We start from the raw sequence: 21322 nt of genomic DNA on the forward strand, positions 1-21322 counted from the left end.
GATTTCATCACATCACGTGTGTTTAGAAACTGTAGACAAGTAGCCATGATGATGTTATCATGAATACTAACTCGAACGATACTTATATATGATGCAAAACTGATGACGTTGCAACATCATGTTCTGACGTGTACTATTGCACCACAATGTTGCCAGAGGTTTTTGTTCTAAACAGTTCAGGTTCTTTACTAATGAGTGCACAAACTTTTAAAAATGTCAAACCCAACTTTGAAACAAAATTTTTGAAACGAAAAAATTTGGAAACGAAAAATTCAAACAAAATTTTGAAACGAAAAAATTTTCAAACAAAATTTTGAAATAAAATTCGAAACAAAAAAATTTTAAACAAAAAAATTTGGAAACGAAAAATTTCAAAACAAAAATTTCGAACAAAAAATTTTAAACAAAAAAATTTCAAACAAAATTTTGCAACAAAAAATTTCAAACAAAAAAATTTTCAAACAAAAAATTTTGAAACAAATTTCAAACAAAATTCTGAAACAAAAAAATTCAAACAAATTTGAAACAAGAGTTTTCAAACAAAAACTTTCAAACAAAAAATTTTCAAACTAAGAAATTTTACGTTTCACGGTTAACCGTCAAACTTTATCCGGTTTTTAACTATTCGATTAACAAATAAACAGTTTTGATCATATTTATCAGTGAGTGCAAAATGTTGAACGAAACCAAGATTTTTAAATGTTAAACAAAACTTAAAACTGAATGCAGCAAAGATTTGAAAATCAGCAACCAATCAGATTGCACGAAAGATAGTGATCAGCCAATCAGATTGCACGAAAGATAGTGATCAACCAATCAAATTACATCAACAATAACTTTGCCAGTGTTGTAGCATGTATTCCCTTAAGACTATGAGTCATAAGATTCAATAAGGTTAGCTATGTATCCCTGTACACTACCTCATCAAGGTCAATCACGTGGTACATCGTATTGCTTACGTTTATATTTGGCTGTAATAATCAATACCAATGACGCATTCTCAAATTATCCTACAAAGTTTAAATGTACCAATGTCCTGGACTCCTAATCCCATCATAGGTCAATAACTGATCACGTGATCATACTAATATTTCACAATGATTTACCCAAAGAACAATTACCAATTATTGATATGACAATAAGAAATGTACCCCTCCCAAAATTTAAGATTGGTACACAAATACACCTGTGTCTTATGAAAAAGTACGTGGTACATCGTATTGCTTACGTTTATATTTGGCTGTAATAATCAATACCAATGACGCATTCTCAAATTATCCTACAAAGTTTTAATGTACCAATGTCCTGGACTCCTAATCCCATCATAGGTCAATAACTGATCACGTGATCACACTAATATTTCACAATGATTTACCCAAAGAACAATTACCAATTATTGATATGACAATAAGAAATGTACCCCTCCCAAAATTTAAGATTGGTACATAAATACACCAGTGTCTTATGAAAAAGTAATAAATCCTGTACTCATTTAATAATAAAGCCGGTTAATAACCTTTAAATTTTGAATATTTGGCCATAAGAGAAACACCAATGGGTCCTAGAAAACGTTTACCAAATTATGTTATTTTATAATTCCCAAATTTAAAAGAGAACATAAACATATAGAGGTAATAAACCATATAACGTGCTAAATAGGGGTCAATAACCTCCGAAATTTGATTTTTGGTAGTTCTTTACCCATGAAAGGGAACGATGTGGACCATCCAAATTTGTAGTGGTACATATTGAAGACCTGTACGAAGATACCAAATGCTTATATTAAACAATTTCTAAAACTGAGTGAATGAGTCAAGATACCTCTCCCAAATTTGAAAGGGTGCATCAATGTACTCATGTCTTATGATATGAAATGAACCTATATACATGACCATATAAACATATACGGTAATAAGACCGCATCAAACGGGATAAATTGGGCCAAAAACCAAACACGTGATACAACATATTGCTTATGTTTATTTTTTGGCATTTTTTTTAGTCATGGAAGGGAACAAGGTGGACCACCCAAATTTATCATGATACATATTGAGGTCATGTACTATGATAGCGAATGCTTAAATTGAAAAATTTCCAAAATTTAAGGGATTGGCTATGGTACACCTCCCGGGGTGCATCAATGTACCTGTGTCTTATGATAGAAAATGGACCAATGGATAATCATATTAGGTAATAGGACATCATCCAAGGGAATAAATTAGGTGAAAAACGAAACACGTGGTTGTACTAAAATTTGGCAATTTCGTACCCATGAAAGGGAACGAGATGGACAACCAAAATTTATAGTAATATATATATATATATATATATATATTAGGGTCTTATACTATTATACCAAATGTTTAAATTGGGCAATTTCCAAAATAAAGAGGTGGGCCAAGGTACCCCTCCCAAATTTTTAAAGGGTGCATCAATATACCCATGTCTTATAATAGGGAATTTACCAATATACATAACCATATAATCATATAAGGTAATAGGACCTCATCCAAGGGGATAAATTGAGCCAAAACAAACACGTGGTTGTACTAAAATTTGGCAATTTTGTAGCCCTAGAAGGGAACGAGGTGGACCACCGAAATTTATTACAATACATGTTAGGGTCCAATACTATAATACCAAATATATAAAATGAGCAATTTCCAAAATTTAAGGGGTGGGCCAATGTACCCCTCCCAAATTTTTTAAAGGAGTGCACAAATATACCCATATCTTATGAAAGGTAATGGACCCCTATACATGACCATATAACTATATAGGATAATAACACCTCATCAAAGGGAATAAAATCAACCAAAAACCAAACACGTGGTACTACGTATTGCTTACGTTTATATTTTGGCAATTTTGTACCCCTAGAAGGGAACGAGGTGGACCGCCCAAATTTATCATAATACATATTAGGGTCCTGTACTATAACACCCAATGTTTAAATTGGTCAATTTCCAAAATTTAAGGGGTGGGCCAAATTTTTCAAGGGGTGCATTAATATACCCATGTCTTATGAAAGGGAATGGATCCCTGTATACGCCCATATAACCATATAGGGTAATAATACCTCATCAAAGGGGATAAATTAGGTCAAAAACCCCCGAAATTTGATTTTTTGGCAATTTTTTACCCATGAAAGGGAACGACATAGACACCCAATACGGATAGAGCTACATACTGTGGTCCTAGGCTACCATACCAAATTTTTAGATTTGGCAATTTCCAAAATTTAAGGGGGGTGGTCCTATGTACCCCTGCCAAAATTTAGGGGGTGGGCCATGGTACCCCTGCCAAAATTTAGAGGGGGTGGTCCTAGGTACCCCTAGGTCATTGACCCCGGGCCAAGGTCATTGACCTTTGACCTATGACGTCACAAAAATTTTTGCTGACTCGGCTGCATATACGGGGGTCCCTACTACTGTAAGTGAATGGCGATTAAAGAACTACTGGAATGAGAATGAGAGAGGAGAAATGAAATTTTTGAGTTTTACGTCTTACGGTTATGGCGGCGAGGGTAAAGGAGACGGTGATGACGAGTAATGAATGAAATGGTGGAATGAAGAAAGTAGAAGGAAACGGGAAAACCCCGAGAAAACCCACGCACATGGTGTTTGTCAACCACTTTTAACTTGGCAGGAGCAGGGTTTGAACCCGCGACCCGATGCTCCAGAGGTGAAAGCTCTACCACTGAGCCACCGCGGCCCTGAGGAAGGAAACGAGAGTAATGAGAGAAAACTCAGGGACACAATGTTGTCCACTAGAAAATTCCTTAACCGGGGCTCGAAAGAGGTGCCCTACGCTCCAGAAGGAAGCACTATACTACTAAGCCATCTTGCCTGTTTCTCCGTGGACAACGAAACATTTCGACATCCATATGGAGAGCATTATGAGACTGTTAATATAATAACAAATTTAATTCGCTTGCCTCTCCACATGTTTTTCTTTTTGTGAGCGTCTTTGCGTTTCAAAGCATCGCACTGCATTAATATATAACTAGATGGTATATCAAAAAATGAAATATTTCAGTTTAACGTCACACGATTATGCCCTTTGGGCCAATGTGGACTATGATTAAAGCAAGTGAAAGGTGATGGAAGAAATAGTGGAATGAGAATAAGTGAGGAAACGGGAGTATGCCGAGAAAACTCAAGGACACGATGACCTTCACCACAAACTTACATGACCGGGAACTGAACCAGGGACCATATGCCACGTACAGAGGTAAGCGCTGCACCACTGAGCTACAGTGACCCCTTCAGGAGGCGAAATTGTGTAGTGGGAGCAATCTATATTGTGAAGGCAGCGCAGAAGACAGGTGTTCGATTCTCAGTTCTGGTTCCACATTATGTTGTGAGTTCACGTTTCATGTAGTATCACAACACTGAAGAAAATATTAAACATCAAATCGACCAACCAACTACGCTGTGAAGCTTGACCTTATATTGTGCCCTAGGCGTTCACCAACTTCACCATGGTCGAGGTTCAGAATCAATGCTAACAGTATATATGCCCCTTCATAATATCGGTATTGTAGGAGGACGTAAAACACAAACCTTATAGGCAATATTTCTAATTGTGTGGATGAGTGATTCGGATACATTTCAATAATGGTTCAGATTGCACTTAAGCAGAAGTTCCTTATCGTGTATCGTTGTGCTCAATAGAGCGTGAATTTTAATTAACTCTCAGACCAATTCCAAAACGTCCTCATGAATATATTTTTTTTTTAAATAGAAAAAGTGTATTTCAGTAAATCTTAAATCTATGTTGTACGATCATCAACCCACCACATAAAACTGACAGTAATGTATACACTAATATGAAGTTTTTTAAATGACATTTGCCAGGCAGAGTAAACCAAAAAAATTAAATCGTTTAATTTCAATTTTTGTTTAACTACAGTATTATCCAAAGTTAAAAAATATATCAATCAATAAATCACATCAAGTTACAAACCAAACCAAACCCTTGGCATAACAGTTCTTTGTGGATCTGAGTTACTCCAATGCCATCTGTTAAGGCGTCGACTGAACTACATACACCCTAGTGACTAACATTTGGTCATCACGCTGCGTCACTCTGTCTCAAACAGGCTTATCAACGAGTTTTCTAGACGTAGTGGGCGTCATGTCTTTTATTCACGTGACTCCCCAGTTTACCTCACGACGCAATGTGGACGCCAAAATAGATTCTCTATTTATTTGTTTATGTACTGTATATAAAAATATACACCGTGTTAGGTAGCTGTGATCCTTCTATTGTAAAGTATTTCTCCTAACAATTATGCCAATATTACTTTTAGTAAAAATCTCCATATTTTATGCTGTGTATTGTTTTAGACCAAACACTTGAATAAAGCTGACACAGATATTACTTGTAAAAAAAAAATACCATACTTTATGATTCGTATTATTTTAGACCAAATATTTGTAATAAAACTGATCTGCATATTATTTGTAATAAGATGTGTTATGTTTTATGTTTCGCACTGTTTTACATCAAATGTTTGTAATAACACTTACCGATATATTACTTCTAATAAAATTCACCATATTTTAGGTTTTGTATGGTTTCAGATCAAATATTTATAATAAAGCTGACTCTTTAATAAAATTTAACATACTTTATGCTTTGTATTGTTTTTAAACAAAATTCAGCATATTTTTTTAATATTGTTTTAGACCAAACATTAGTAATAAAGCTGACCCACATATTATTTGTAATAAACTTCATCATATTTTATGTTTTGTATTATTTTCGACCAAATATTTGTAATAAAGCTTGAAAAGTAGAAGCATTTAAAGAAATATTTTATAACAAGTGATGGTAACAACAATCAAATAAAGTTGATCCCAAAGTGAGAAATAATGTTATCTTGTGAGTCAATTGTTGCTTTTTTTATTACTTTTCAGTGATATTTCTGTGTAATTAGAAAATTCATTTTATCCTTGAAGAGTCTGCAATAGCTTTACGAAAGAAGTGAAGATAGAAGGCGGCAATCTTGCATTTCATAAGGAACATAATTCCATGGGTTTAAGAAGTTATGCAGGAAAGACAATAGCGGAAAACTGCGTTAATCTGTTATTGTTTCAGAGATAGTAGAGTGAAAGAATTTTCTCCGTATTGCATGAGAAGGCTTTTACGATCTAAGTTATGTCTCTGAAGATGAGAATGATTGCTTTTGGATCTAACACCAAGACGATTGATAAAGTCAAATGAACTGCCGCGTTTCAAGGAGGGGGAAGCAACTTAAGACTCAGATAATAAAAACAGTTGAAGATAGGCAGTTGTCGCTTCGAAAGAGAAAAGCTAAAGAAATTTGCTGTAACGAGCAAATACCGAGAAAATTCTTCTCTCTGCGAAGGACTCAGCATCCGAGGAAATGTGGTCATTAGCCTTGTGATTAATGGCTGTAAAAGCCGCAATATTAGGCGCTGTGGTGTTTTGATAACGCAAGACGAGTTGAGAACGAGTTTATATTTTACAAATATGCATATTTACAACTGTCTTCGAAGATTTGTACGCTGTAATTTATGTGAGGGTATATTTCTTTCTGTGTCAAATTGTGAAATTACGTAACTACTTCTCACCACTGCGTATAGCAGAGAATATTCTGAACCTGATCTTTAATTTTCATGAAGTTTATATGCAGAAATTTGATTAAGGAAAGGCATTTAACTTATTACTGTGTCCTTCAAGATTATTTTCCTTGTTAGGTTGCTTGGATGTGATATCAAATTTCCAAAAGTGATTCACTTATTAAATATAGAGCATACAGCTTACTATTTTGATTGTATACACATATGGCGGGTATAAAACATCGAATTCTTCATAATTAGTTTCACAGAATAGTTTTATGTATATTCTGAGTACATCTTCCTGTAATAAAAATATCTTTGCAAGCTTAAAATATAAACAATAGGGCGCTGCAAACGAAATCAAAACATGTATTTATCTATTTATTTACTTATATTCGGGGTAAATATAACTATAAATACGAATTTTAGGAAATTATCTTGCCCAATAATTAGTTTTTGGACCAGGGGCTACAAATTTTTGAATTGACTTTTCGTATTTTATACGGAATAAGCACATCATACTGAGTTATGTGATAGTTTAGATTTGGCTACACTGTATGTAGTTCTCCAGATATAAGGCATACAAGAAAATTTTTCCCTGAAATATATGGTTCTCTTGATCCAAATACATTATTAATGTTGATAAGCTGAGTCATTTAATAATCTATATGCATATATTTAAATGTTAATTATTACTAATATGGCAATATTAAGATTCCAGGTGTCCAAATTTAGCCGAGTCACTCCCGCATTTAAGTTATATGTTCCCCAAAAATTGTTCACATTCAAAATGTCTCGGTTCTTCTACAAAATTCCGTTTTCATTCATCATTATTGATACTGAGCTAATAGGAATAATCTAGTCTCTATCACAATATTTAAGTGAGTGTTAACTGTTAATCTAATATTATTTAGTTACTTCTGAAATTTCAGCAGAAAGCAAATGCTAACTATGAATAGGCTATACTGTAAGTTTACATAGAGTGTCATATTTTTTAGTCCAAAAATTGGGAAGCCTTACATTTAGCGACAAAATCGTCCAAGGATGAAACATACAACAATCGAGAGCTCATTGAGGTAGTGTAGTAGTAATAGGATTGAGTTTAACATCCCGTTCAGCTTAACAAAGTCCTACATCATAACGTGAAATCCAAGCTCCTGCTACAAATCGAACCCGAATCTTCCACGCCAGAAACTTTTACCCTATCGTATACTCACAAGATAGTTAAACTCATTGAGGTAAAATAAAATGATGAGGATAGCATGAGTGTAAATCAACATGAGTAGTTTTTGAGAAAAACTTTTTTTTTGTAACGTTCCAAATTGACTTTGTCAAGAATCAGCCATCTATTAAGAGAAATTAATACTTAATTACCTAGGTATATATCCCCATCGAGCTCTTCAGAATGACCAGGCCTAGAATTTATAGTTCGACATATTTTATAGTTTGACAAGTTACCACTAAAATGATGTACTGTACAGAAATGATGAGCTGTACAGAAAATATAATTTGATAATGATTCTGTAGGGTACTTTTAATACTGACACTATGTGTATAATCGGGAAAGGTATATTTGTGGTAAATTCCATAGGAAAAGAATTATAAATACGAAAATTAGAATAAGTAAACCAAATGTTGCTGATGCACAAGAAAGTTTCATTTTCGTTTCATTGTTCTTATTTACTGCTCTCTTGACGCGAAATTTGGCACATACATGTCTTTGCCGATTATACACATACTAACATTATAAGAAATACCGGGCGAATTCGTTAACAAATTATATTCCAACAACAACATATTTATAGACACGGGACAATAATTTTGGACACAAGTGTACATTGGTTCAACCTCTAGTGCGAAATGGCCTTTGGTTCGATCCCAACTCTTGTAAGTTTATGTTGCAGGTAGACAATATCGTCTATGTTTTTTTTTCAAGGTTTTCCTATTTCCTTTCACATTCTCCTTCAGTAATCATTGGTTTTCACTAACGATCTCTATCCTTTAGCCTTTAAAGAAAAAAATCATCGAACGTAAATCTGAAAGACTTCATTTAATTTATTTGAATATTCCACATCTTATTTATTGTATGTGTTTCTTCAGCGACGTTGTGCCCAAGGCGTATGTCTATTTTATTTATGGTTGTTTCAGAACTTGCTTATTTTAAGGACTTTACATAACATTATTGTTTTCACAGTATTTAAATAAAAAAGATCTTATATTTTTCTTCCTTATTTCCTGACACCAATCATATTCTTGTTTAATACGTGGAGAAAACTTACGGAGCAACTAACTTTGTTTTATATATAAAAAACGAAAGCACAACAGATAACTTGGTGAACATATCTTACCTTAAAGGCTTTTATGCAGTCTATTGTTTCGTGCAACTGGGAGCAACTAACAAAAATTATTAAAACTTTTTTCTTTCCGTCAACTTTTGGACTAATAGCCTGACTCTCTCTCTTTTCCAGTTTATTCTGAAAACATGGAGGATAAGTATTGTTGAAAGTTTGTTTAACTCGACTTATTATCTTCGCTGTTGTGAAGCCTTAGAGGAGTTTCCACAAGAAAACTTGACAGAGAAAAAGATGAAAAAGACTGTGAAGCGTCTTTTGTATAAACTCCTCTGCAATACGAGGTGATCCCAATGAAAGAACAATGGAAGACGCTGAGTAAAATCTTTGTGATACTTACCAAAGAAGAAAAAGTGATGCTAAGATAGAAATTGTGAATGGATACCTAATCTTCTTAAATTTTAATTTCGTTTACTTTTCAATTAAGGATACCAGCTACTTTTATGCACTGTGCTCTATGAAGAAACTACACTGAAAAAAAAATACTTGGTCAGGAATACCAAATTTGTTTGGTCAGAGTATTTGGTGACTTTATTTATTTAGTTTAACCAAAATTTGGTCATTTATACCAAACCTCGTTTGGTTCTTAACACCATATCTTTTGGTCAGGACACTTGATTGATTAATTTTGTTGTGCCAACCAAATCTTGAGCCATTTGGTTTCTCTGACCAAAATATTTAGTTACAAGGTCACGTGTATCTACTTGACGTCTGGGTAATCACGGAAAAGCAAATGGCAACTGGACTAGCGGTTAGTGTGTAAAGGTGACTGTTTCGTATGCATAGAAGAATCAGAAGGAACAAAATAACTATGATATAGAAGAAAACTGACTGTCTGTTTGGCTGCAGAGAATATAATCAACATATTAAAATGGAAATTACTGTAGCTAATCGATACGTTTCCATGTAACCTTACTTTTTTCGTATATATTACTTTACTGTTACGTAATATGTATTGGTTATTTTAGTGGCCGTAAATTTGCACGGGAAAAATGAATAAAAACAATTGTTCGTATTATGGTATATGTATGTTCACTAAACCTACACGTAATATTTACATATATACTAACTTCCCACTTGCATATTTAAGGATTTCTTACTTTGTTACATTTTCGTTAGAAAAAAGTTCCCATGACTTTTACTACAACCATCGTATTATCTTCAGTTAAGTACCTGTAACTAAAGCGTTTGCTAATTACTACCAAGTATTTTCGTAAAACAACTTTTGTATAGGACATTCGGTTTAATTCACAAAATGCAGGTTTATTATTTACAACAAAGTTATTTAGTTCCAAGAACCAAACCTGGATTATTTAACCAAAACTTTTGATTAAATATTTGGACAGGAGTATCACATGCATATTTGGCACTGGTAACCAAACACTAGGTTGTTGTAATCAAACAAATTATAACGAAATGATTTCGTGTTGGTGACCAAACGTTTGGTTGGCGCTATGTTGACCAAACGATTTGGTCACCAGTGCTAATCTTACCAAAACTGTTTTTTTTTTTTTTTCAGTGTAGGGAAGCTGAAGCTGTCCGTAAACGTTTCACAATTTGACATGCAAACATAGGTGGAACTACAAGGGAGGCAGAAGGACGAACCCCTCTTCCTTCCAGAAGCCATGTTGGCAATTCCTACGTTTTTTACTGGACGAAAATAATGTAATAACTTTACATCAATTTACGCAAAAACGTTTTAGTGATGTTTGAATTCGGAACATTTAATAGTGCCTCTACTTTGACCACTCATCGATATTTAAAATATGGCTTTGGTTCCTTGATAAAATAAAAGAGGTACTGCAATGACGTTTACAGGTAGTACAGGTAATACAGTGATATTAGATAGTACAGTAACGTCATAAATTGCACTACATAGTTCTTTAATTTAATAAATTCATTAGTACACAAACTCTTGTTTGATTTACTAGTATCGTAAAAACGTGAATATCCTTGTATCGCTTACCAGAATTATGGAAGTGTGAAAGTATGATTTACTTACCAGGATTTGAGGATTACCACGGATATTTCACTTACGGTTTGAAAGGTGTAGGATTGTGAAAGTATGAAGAACATTGTGTCAGTTATCAGAATTATCAATGTATGGAGATCATTGTTTCACTCATCATGGTAATGAAAGTCTCTGAAATAACTCGAGTCACTTCCAAGATTTAGAAAATACGAAGTCCTTTGTTGCACTTTCCAAAATTTGGATAATGTAATGAATATTATTTCACTTATCAGGAGTAAGAAGGCTCTTTGTTTCATTTGTCAGGATGAGGAATGTAGAGTGCCTGGTGTTATTTAACAAGATTCGTTTGATTCATTTTTGTTCAACTTTTCATTCATCAAGGTTATTTATCATTCACCTACCTTTAAACTGAAATCCGAAATGCTACCTGGATTTGTGTTGAAGGTAAATAACCCCAACAAACAATGGTATCGGTATCCACACATGCACAAAGCTTGAAATATGGAGAACGAATCGATTCCCACAATGGGGTTGTTTATAAAAATCCTCCAGTAACAATAGTATTTACAGAAATATTTTAATACATTTTTCTCTATTGTGATTTAGAAATTAGGTAGACCAAGACCGTGTAGACAGGAACTTTATAGAGCTCCGTAGCAGGTTAACATCCTCAATGCTCCGCAGTAAGCAGTGAAGGGAATAAAAGTCACAGAGCTCCGAAGCAGACTAAACATCCCCAATGCTCCGCAGTAAGCAGTGAAGGGGATAAAAGTCACAGAGCTCCGTAGCAGGCTAAACATCCCCAATGCTCCGCAGTAAGCAGTGAAGGGGATAAAAGTCACAGAGCTCCGTAGCAGGCTAAACATCCCCAATGCTCCGCAGTAAGCAGTGAAGGGGATAAAAGTCACAGAGCTCCGTAGCAGGCTAAATATCCCCAATGCTCCGCAGTAAGCAGTGAAGGGGATAAAAATCACAGAGCTACGTAGCAGGTTAACATCCTCAATGCTCCGCAGTAAGCAGTGAAGGGGATAAAAGTCACAGAGCTCCGAAGCAGACTAAACATCTCCAATGCTCCGCAGTAAGCAGTGAAGGGGATAAAAGTCACAGAGCTCCGAAGCAGGCTAAACATCCCCAATGCTCCGCAGTAAGCAGTGAAGGGGATAAAAGTCACAGAGCTCCGAAGCAGGCTAAACATCCCCAATGCTCCGCAGTAAGCAGTGAAGGGGATAAAAGTCACAGAGCTCCGAAGCAGGCTAAACATCCCCAATGCTCCGCAGTAAGCAGTGAAGGGGATAAAAGTCACAGAGCTCTGAAGCAGGCTAAACTAGGAGGGAAGGAATACGTTAGCCAAGAGTCCCAAAGCAGAGTACTGATTTTGACGTTGGGTTTTCCTAGTGTTCCAGGCAAGCAAGAGAATTGAGACCAGAAAACTGGTGCGTATCCGCTGGTTGCTGTCTACTATATAGAAATCTCGGTGGTGGTGGCGCTGCTGTTACCATGTCGTCGTGTGACTTGGAGCAGGTGCTGCTGGTCCGTCGTCTGCTTCTTATAGTAGTCCCACATCGTGTGTAGTATTCCGACTTAATACATGCAGTAATATTTACAAAAAGGAACATATGACATTGTTTGTACACAGAAGCACGTGGTAAATTTCAATATAGTGTTCCGTGTTGCACTCCATGTACTGAACTCTGTGTATTGAAGCTATTGAAACTATAGAATCTATTTAAAAAAATAAAAAGAAACAGATGACTAACAGTATAGATAGATAATTGATTTAGTAATACTCAATTAAAGTATTAATTAAGAACAGAAAACAAATTAAGAACAAATTTATTATTAAGACTGTATGCTAGCAAATAATGTATGTGCTTGAAGTGAAAATCCAACCGAAAATGATACTAGGCGGAAATAACAACTAAGAAGTTTAGATAATGGAAAAAAGCTTCAAAAAACTTGCAGACAAGTTTGAGGAAACAACATCCGAGATAAAAGATAGAGAGCTAACAGGGATAGATAACGTAGGAAAGTAAAACTGGTGTAATCTAGTAATTAATATATATTTAGAGACTAGTCAGTTTTGATTTATTAATACATGTAAAACGTAAATGAGGAGCCTTTTACTTTTTTAAAAATGAAAATGTTTTCATTTCCAGTTTTTGTTTAGGTTGGGAAAAATTCGCCTTTAATGGTTTCTCAATCTTTGGAATAAAATGTTCCACAGTTGTTAGTTTTCCAACAGAAGTGAGTGAACGAAATGGGTATGTTTCTTTTGTTACAGAAACGACGAACTTTACATTAATTAGAGGACGAACAAGCCTCTGTCCTGCTGGAAGGCTCTTCCGGAAGAACTTCTGGACACAAGCCGTCGTCCTGCCGGTAGGACGCACCTCCTCAATGGAAAGAATGTGAGTTTGTACTTCCGGATGACCTGAAACCTTCCAGCAGCATGCATTTTAAAATATACAATAAACAATATAAGAGTAGCTTTAGTGTTTCCAAGTTATCACTGAAATTCGCTCTACTCCACACATGATTGGTGTTTGGCGGATTAAAATAGGAAGCGTAAACGTACACACGATCACTTATAGAACACATCCCGCCATTACTGAACTAACAGTCGTGCCAAGATGATTAATTTTTGTTCTAAAACTCGAGTTCATGCTCTTTTCACCACAAGAACTTTCTGTTCTGCTGGGAGTACAGATAGCAGATGTCTAAATTCTAGATAAACTTGGTAAGACTTTTAGGACGTTACGTCCTGAAGGAATGGCGTTTTAGGCCTACGTTCTAAAGTTAAGGTTTCCATCTGAACGTCCACTTTTGCATAAATCTTAGTCTGACAGAGTTAATTCGATATATATATATATATATATGTGTGCATGGGAACGTTCCCTTACATTGCTCATATGATATATGACTGTGGCCACAATCATTTTAGAGGCTGGATACTGCACCGATAATTTTACAATTCTTATTGCTTAAAATATCCTTCGAACTATGAATGAAAAAGGTTGTATAATAAAGTAAAATAAAGATATTTTCCGAAGAGACCACGAGTTCCCACGGGCTTTATAAGGAGGTAAAGTCTCCCAATTTTTTTGATTTCCATACTCATTGAGGTTGTGTAGTCAGCTTCACACACTGGTTGCTATATTTCCCCGCATTGCCTTCAGGTAGGGGAGACTGTAATAAAATGGCCACCTTAAGGAGTGTATGGTATACCTCATTACATTTTTTGTTGGTTAGAATTTAGCCGAAATTAAGTATGCATCTTATCTCCATGATAGGATATTGGACGCAACATAACATTCGTGTTTTATAAGTTATAATTTTGGTAACTAGCTATAAAATAACATCTTTATCCGGGGTATCTGGGTAAACGGTCCCATAACAAAAAAAAATGAAATGAAATCTTTAAGTTTAACGTCCCACGGTTATGCCGGTTAGGCTAAAGGAGACGGTGATAATGAGAAATGAGTGAAATGGTGGAATGAAGAAAGTGGGAGGAAACGGGAGAACCCCGAGAAAACCCACGAGCACGATGTTTGTCCACCACAAGGTTCACACGGCGCGAGCTGGGATCGAACCAGGGACCCCAAGCACCGGAGGTGAACGCTCTACCACTGAGCCACCGCGCCCCCCCATAACAAAAATCATTATATCCTTAGTGTCATTTCAAAGATACTATAGAATTATTACGTACAATCAGCATACCATTTGTTCATTAGTCAAACACAGTGTGCCAATGGTAATCACGTTATTTTTCGAAATTATTATACAAAAATAAAAAAAATGAATGTTCAAACTGCTTTATCAATGCAGCGCATGGTTTGAACTTTTCGAAAACATCTACACCAAAGATTTCACAAAAGTACCAAAGGATTGCATACACAACTCAAATACAAAAGCTTCACAATCATTGCAGTCAACTTCTGCATATGCGTCATGAATTTATTACAAACAAACATAAAAAAAGAATCCATCATTTACCGTAATGTGATCGGGGGTGGATGTCACTGAAAAAAAAAAAAAAAGCAAACTATATCATCATTTCCTCTTCGCAATTTGTTTCCTGCTTTAGAGAGCTATTCCCGGACTTTTCTGTGCATTTTCAATGAAATAAAGTACTTGCTTTAGCAGACCTGTAAGTGGCTTGTCTCTGTGGCAGAGGCTTTGTCCGTTTCTCTTCATTTAGTTTGAGTTTATAGTCCACAAGTTATATATATTGGTTGGTAGTTAATATTTTAGCAAAGAGTCTTTTGCTGGTTGTTACTCAAGGCAGAGTTGATTGAAGAATCTACATTATAGCTTGTGAATAGTAGTTGAGGGATAACAACCTGATGATGACGAGTCTCTGGAACTTACAGGGACATAATTAAATTTATCATTAGTAGTTTGGTCTACTGATTTGTTTGAGAGCTTTCGGAGAACTTGAATCCTTAGCCTTTTGTTTTCTAAGCAACTGACGTACTAGCAAAAGATATTGGAGAACGAACCCTTTGGGACTAAAATTAAAGAGATGCCCTTGATTATTGAAGAATAAGGGGAAACTCTTGAATCAATACAGCATATACGCCCACCAGGAATTGTATTATGTTCTTCCATTCCAAAGGTTAGCACGTTAACGTATACTGTATGTAGGTAAGGTGTGTCCTCATTTGGTTGGAACAGAATTACGCTTACAGGCAAGGTTTATAGGGAACAGGTATTCGACTCCGACACATACAAGACTTAGTGTAGTGGTCTATAATTCTAATGACGTATGCTTGTTCCTGGGCTGATGTATTTATTTCTTCTATTTGTTCACTAAATGAATGTGACTCTATTATGTGGTTATTTGTTATAATCCATGTGTGCAGGTGATATGATGCGTGTGTGTATGTGTATGTATGTGTGTGATTGTGGGTGATATATATATTTTATACATATTTTTATTATTATTATTGTATTACAAATTATGATCATTGCATGGTCAAGTGGGAGACACATTCATGATTAGCCTTAACTTCGCCATGTAAAATAAGACTAAATAAATAGCAATGAAACTTTCAGTTTGATGATAGTTGAGTATTTTATTGAAACTTATTAAGCAGAGATAAGATAGGTTTAGGGAACTCATGTTAAATGAATGTTTAAGTATTCGAGTGCAAAGTCAGAACAACATTTATCGGTATTGTCAGACACGTAGTTTGGTATTTTACCCCTCAACCCAAGAAAATTTCGGACCCCTTCTCGTTATTTGTAAGTATTTAGTACAGCCGCAAACAATAAGGCTGTTCGTTCACTTGAGCCATCAGTAAGGGACTACACTCACAGCCAATAAGCAATACCCACAGTTTCTTCTAGCGTTGTAATAAGAAAAAGTAGATCTTGCTCTGATATTATCTAGACCTATTCGACGAGTTATTGTGTTTCTTTTGTATATTTACGACTGTGTCAGTGATGTCAAAACGTGGGGAAAATCTCATTTTGGGGGGATTTTTTTTAACATTAATTTCTCGAAAAAGGATGAAGAGAATCTTCATCGCTAAAGACAGAAACTCTTTGATGTTTCATCGACAGCAACACAATTCTCTACGTGAGGAAAGTAGATCAGTGACTCGTCAATGATCCTGAGATTAGTGTATTGTCAAATTGTGTTACTGGAAAGTGCATGCTAGTGCAGAAGCAACATGTGATTCTCGAAAAAGAAGAAAAAGAGAAACGAAAAACAAAACAAAAGCTCAAAAAGATGTAAATAGTGCACTGGTATTTTTTAAATACAAAAATATACTTAACGGGAAAAAAGTAAAACGCAAAATGAGGAACTACCAGCTTCGAAAATGTACTACACAAAACGAATGGGGAATAAATTTCGTGTAGTATCCGTGTGTTCAATATAATATGATGACACAAATAAATTATATGAATACTAAATCCTGATTTAAAAATGTACTTGTTTTCATCAGCACTGTAAACTGCCTCTTTAAATTAAGAAAAGTAGCTATTCATCAATTACGTACTTAGTAAGCGTAGAAAATCAAAATTTATGGATAGTTTACTCACATATTGAAGGAAACGTGGACAATCGTTTCATTTTTCATATATTTTAGGAATTTTAATTTTGTAATTGGTATAACGTTGGAAATTCAAGAGCGAAATGGTTAAGTAGAGTTGATTTTCAGTTTAACGTCCCTTTCAGAAGCGAGGCTATATGAGACGAGACCTATTGATTAACGTGGAATCCGAACCACATGAGCTCCACCGGGAATGGAACCCAGGTCTCCCATCCCAAAGGCACATTCTCTAACCGTTTAACCACGAAGGAGCACCCAACAGCAAAATGAGAATTTTTGCCTCTTGAGATGTGATTTTATAACATTTCAGGTTGGCATCACTGTACTGTATGCTTATATGTTGTTATTGATTGAAAGAATATTCAGAAGGGGAGGTTTGAATGCTTTTCTGCACTACTTATACTAGGACGATCAGAACATACGAGCATCACAAGTCAACACACACAGTCCATTCCTTGGTTTGTTGTGTTATAATATAGTGGGCCATGGTAGCTCAGTTGTAGAGCGTTCGTTTCTGGTTCATGGTGTCGTTGGTTCGATCCCAGCTCAGCCAAGTGGACAAATATCATTAAAGTATCTGGAACACCTATTAACTACATCACTTCGTAGAGCAGACCGCAGGCAGAAGCAAGGATCAGCACAAAAACACTCTAGAATACTACATGTAAGAAATTGTATTTTTGAGGAACTTTCTTGTGGTACACCGTTCTCCTGCTGAAGGCGATAAGATATACTGGACCACACACGCACCTCGAAATAACGATCATGCAAAATGGTCATAGTGAGTTATGATTACGAAATCCGCAACGTAAACGTCCCAGAAATATTCTAAATTGAAGAAGATAGCAACAGGATGCTCATTGTAGGAGGAAGAATTCTTCAATCTGGCTTTCGATAGGAGAAATATTGCCTACACTGAAAAAAAAAAGATGTGTAATTAAATTGCCAAATATCAATGTAAAACCATTTACCCTTCATTTTATCAAATATCAATATAAAATGATTTACCCTTCATTTTGTAAGTTGAAATTCATTTCCTTAGATTAAATTACAAAATTTGCTATGTGTGTATTTTTTTCTCACAAATTTACAGTAAATTTATAAGAAAGTATGATACTTTCATCGATAAAAATGTAATTTTACACCATTTCGTAATAATAATTTTACTTTATAAATCTAAATTGGTTTACCTAGAGGCTTGGCAAACAGATTACCACCGTCGTATTTGTAAATTTATCTATGAACATTTTTTTTTTTTTTTTTTTTTTACACAAAACATCGAAATAAATACTCAGACTTGCTTACAAGCATATGTAACATCAAATACAACACGAGGCGCTTGATTACCGTGCGTTAGAAATTTATATTAATCCAACTCGCACAGCAATTAGCTTGTTGTTCATGGCTCTTATTAGAGATTTATACTATTTTATAATTGGAAGTAACAGAGTATTACATTAACGAGAAGTAAACGTAACGTTTAACCAGACTTAACAGCTGTAAGAATGCAATCTGTGAATTGAGTGAGACCAACTATTATTTTTCTTTACATTGCTGCTTCTAAAATTTGATCATATACCAAGCTACGGTGACAAAAAATGAAAGACATGTTAATGATTCTAAACAATTGGATTCCGAGCAAAATGCCCAGTAGCCAGGATAGCTTTATGAATATCCACATGACTCCTTCAAACTTGCGTTGTTGATCTCTGCCTTTGACATTCTGGAATGCAACTACTAGATAATAGTTTGCTGAAATAAGTGTAGTGTAGCATGTACGGGAAAATCGTCAGGATGATGAGCATCGCTGAGGTCTAGCACTGTTGGCTAACCACGGGCATTAAGCTCAAGGTATAAGTTGATCTTTATTGTAATGCACACTCAGCGATCACAGAAAGTCGACCATGGACATAAAGATATGAATAATTTGACACTAACTAATTGTATGACCTATGGAACCCGAAGGTACAATGCTGCGTTCACTGGATAGAAGTGGATTCTGTTTCTACTTTGTTTTCCTATTTCAACGAGATACATCTTAATATTGTCCTCCCGTCTGCGCCTAGGTCTTCCTAATAGTCCTTTCCGGATTGGTCTTCCAGTTAAGTCTTTGAAAGCGTCCCTACTTTCTTCCATTCTGACTACAAAATCTGCCTAGCTGAGTCTTCTAGACTTGATGACCCTAACAATGTTTGGTAAACCGTATAAATTAAGTAGTTCCTGCTTATGAAGTTTCCGCCATGCCCGTTCCTCTTGGGGTCCAAATATTCGTCTCAGGATCTTGTTCTCAAATATTTTCAGTCTATGTTCTTCCCTCAGAGTAAGGGACCATGTTTTGCAACCATATAGAACAACAGGCATGATTATCATTTTATATGTTTTAAGCTTCAAATTCCTATACAGAATTCGCGACGACAAGAGATTTTGAGCTGAATAATAACACAAATTCCTTCTTCGTTATCCAATGAAGTGCTAGAATAATTGCACAAAAGTATAGTATGGAATTTTGGTTGGTTGTTTATGAAACTAAATAATAATAATAATAATAATAATAATAATAATAATAATAATAATAATAATAATAATAATAATAATAATAATAACTGCATTTTTAAAAATAAAAATAAGAGATTTCAAGTAAACATGATTTCAATCTATAGGGTACAGTGGGACAAGGATTTCGGCGTGACCACTTGTTCTACGTAATATAGTGAAACAGATAGCCAGGCGAAGAGGAACACTAGCACATACTGAATTGAATATCAGAAGCTCTCCTGTGCTCGCTTTAATTACGACGTAACTTTTCAGCAACTTGAAGCGATTGTATATTACGTCTCTCTTCGTCTTTAATGCTGTGTCCGTTACGGCTCACACATGTCCTTCTCTTCCTTTGTTATCTTTGGACGTTGAAAATTCAATTTCACCAATAATTAATATCGCGGCTTCGTGAGTCGTGGGTCAGCTAATAATCTGTTCCCCGTTGTTCTAACACGTCGAGCTTCGCAGGAATAGCATCCTGTAATACTGTGATACGCCAAGCATAGCAATTATGCACACAGACGCTTAAAGCATGCATGCATACATGGATATACCATGTGAGAAATTTCAGATCAGATTAACCGAGAAAGGAAATTGAATGAAAGTGCTAGGAAGAGTTTGTGTTAGGAAATTGAAAATGTACGTATGAATGATGCTGCAACAACGTATACGATATAATGAATTATTATTATTATTATTATTATTATTATTATTATTATTATTATTATTATTATTATTATTATTCGTTTAAAGACAATCTGACATATGAAATGAAATCTCTAACAATGTAAGTTTTACGTCTCACGCTTATGCCAGCTAGCTTAAAGAAGAAGATGATGATGACAAATGAATGAAATGGAATAAAGAAAGTGCAAGAAAACGAGAGAACCCCGAGAAAATTCACGCGCACGGTATTTGTCCACCACAAGGTTCACTTGGCGCGAGCTGGGTTAGAACCAGGGACCCCAGCCACCAGAGATTAACGCTCTACCAGTGAGCCATCGCGGCCCCTAGAATCAGGCCGGTAGCCAACCCAAAAATGTAGGGTCGGCCCGACTCAAGTTAGGGGGTTCGATCCAACCTTATTATAGTTCATCACCATATTATACTTCATTTGCAAGCCTGCCATGAAAATTTTAGGGGAGGCAGCAAACATTTAGGGGATTCCGCCCCCTAGACCCCTCCTGGATACGGGCCTGAAAGAACCTGTCGATTATTTATTATTACAACCAGCAAATAATACATATATCTACATTTTGCAACATATATGCCCCCTATCTCTTATGGACCCAGAAAGAAAATATTTTATTTTTTTTTTAACAAAGTACTTACTTCTGACAAATACATCCTAAATTGTTAGTAATATGTTTCTTGCCATTTCCCCAAAGTGTGAAAGGGCAATACGATACTCACAATTGCGACGTTTTGGACTTCACAAGTCTTCTAATACTTACGAAAGTAAAGGTTGTGACTTACAATGCTTTTTACTAGTAATAAACAATGTATTTTTTCTCTCATAATTAGAGTCACTACTAGAACACAACCATAAAGTACAAAGCAATGACAATGTTGGATACTCACATCATTCGTTTGTACGAAATTACATGAAACAGTTCACATCCTTGTTAGACACAAATATAAGTTATATCACATTTCATACACTTTGTTCAGGGTGATATCGTAGAGTCACGAAGTATAGGTGCTTTAATTTTGCTCACTATAAGTCAGGATTATACCTACCAAATCTCTTGTCTCGCGATGTCAGTGCAGTAGACCTTCTAATCTTTGGTAGTATTTGATTGTTCTTCAACA

The sequence above is a fragment of the Thermobia domestica genome, chromosome 14 (genome assembly GCF_964235325.1).
Source record: "Thermobia domestica chromosome 14, izTheDome1.hap1.1, whole genome shotgun sequence".
NCBI lineage: Eukaryota > Metazoa > Arthropoda > Insecta > Zygentoma > Lepismatidae > Thermobia > Thermobia domestica.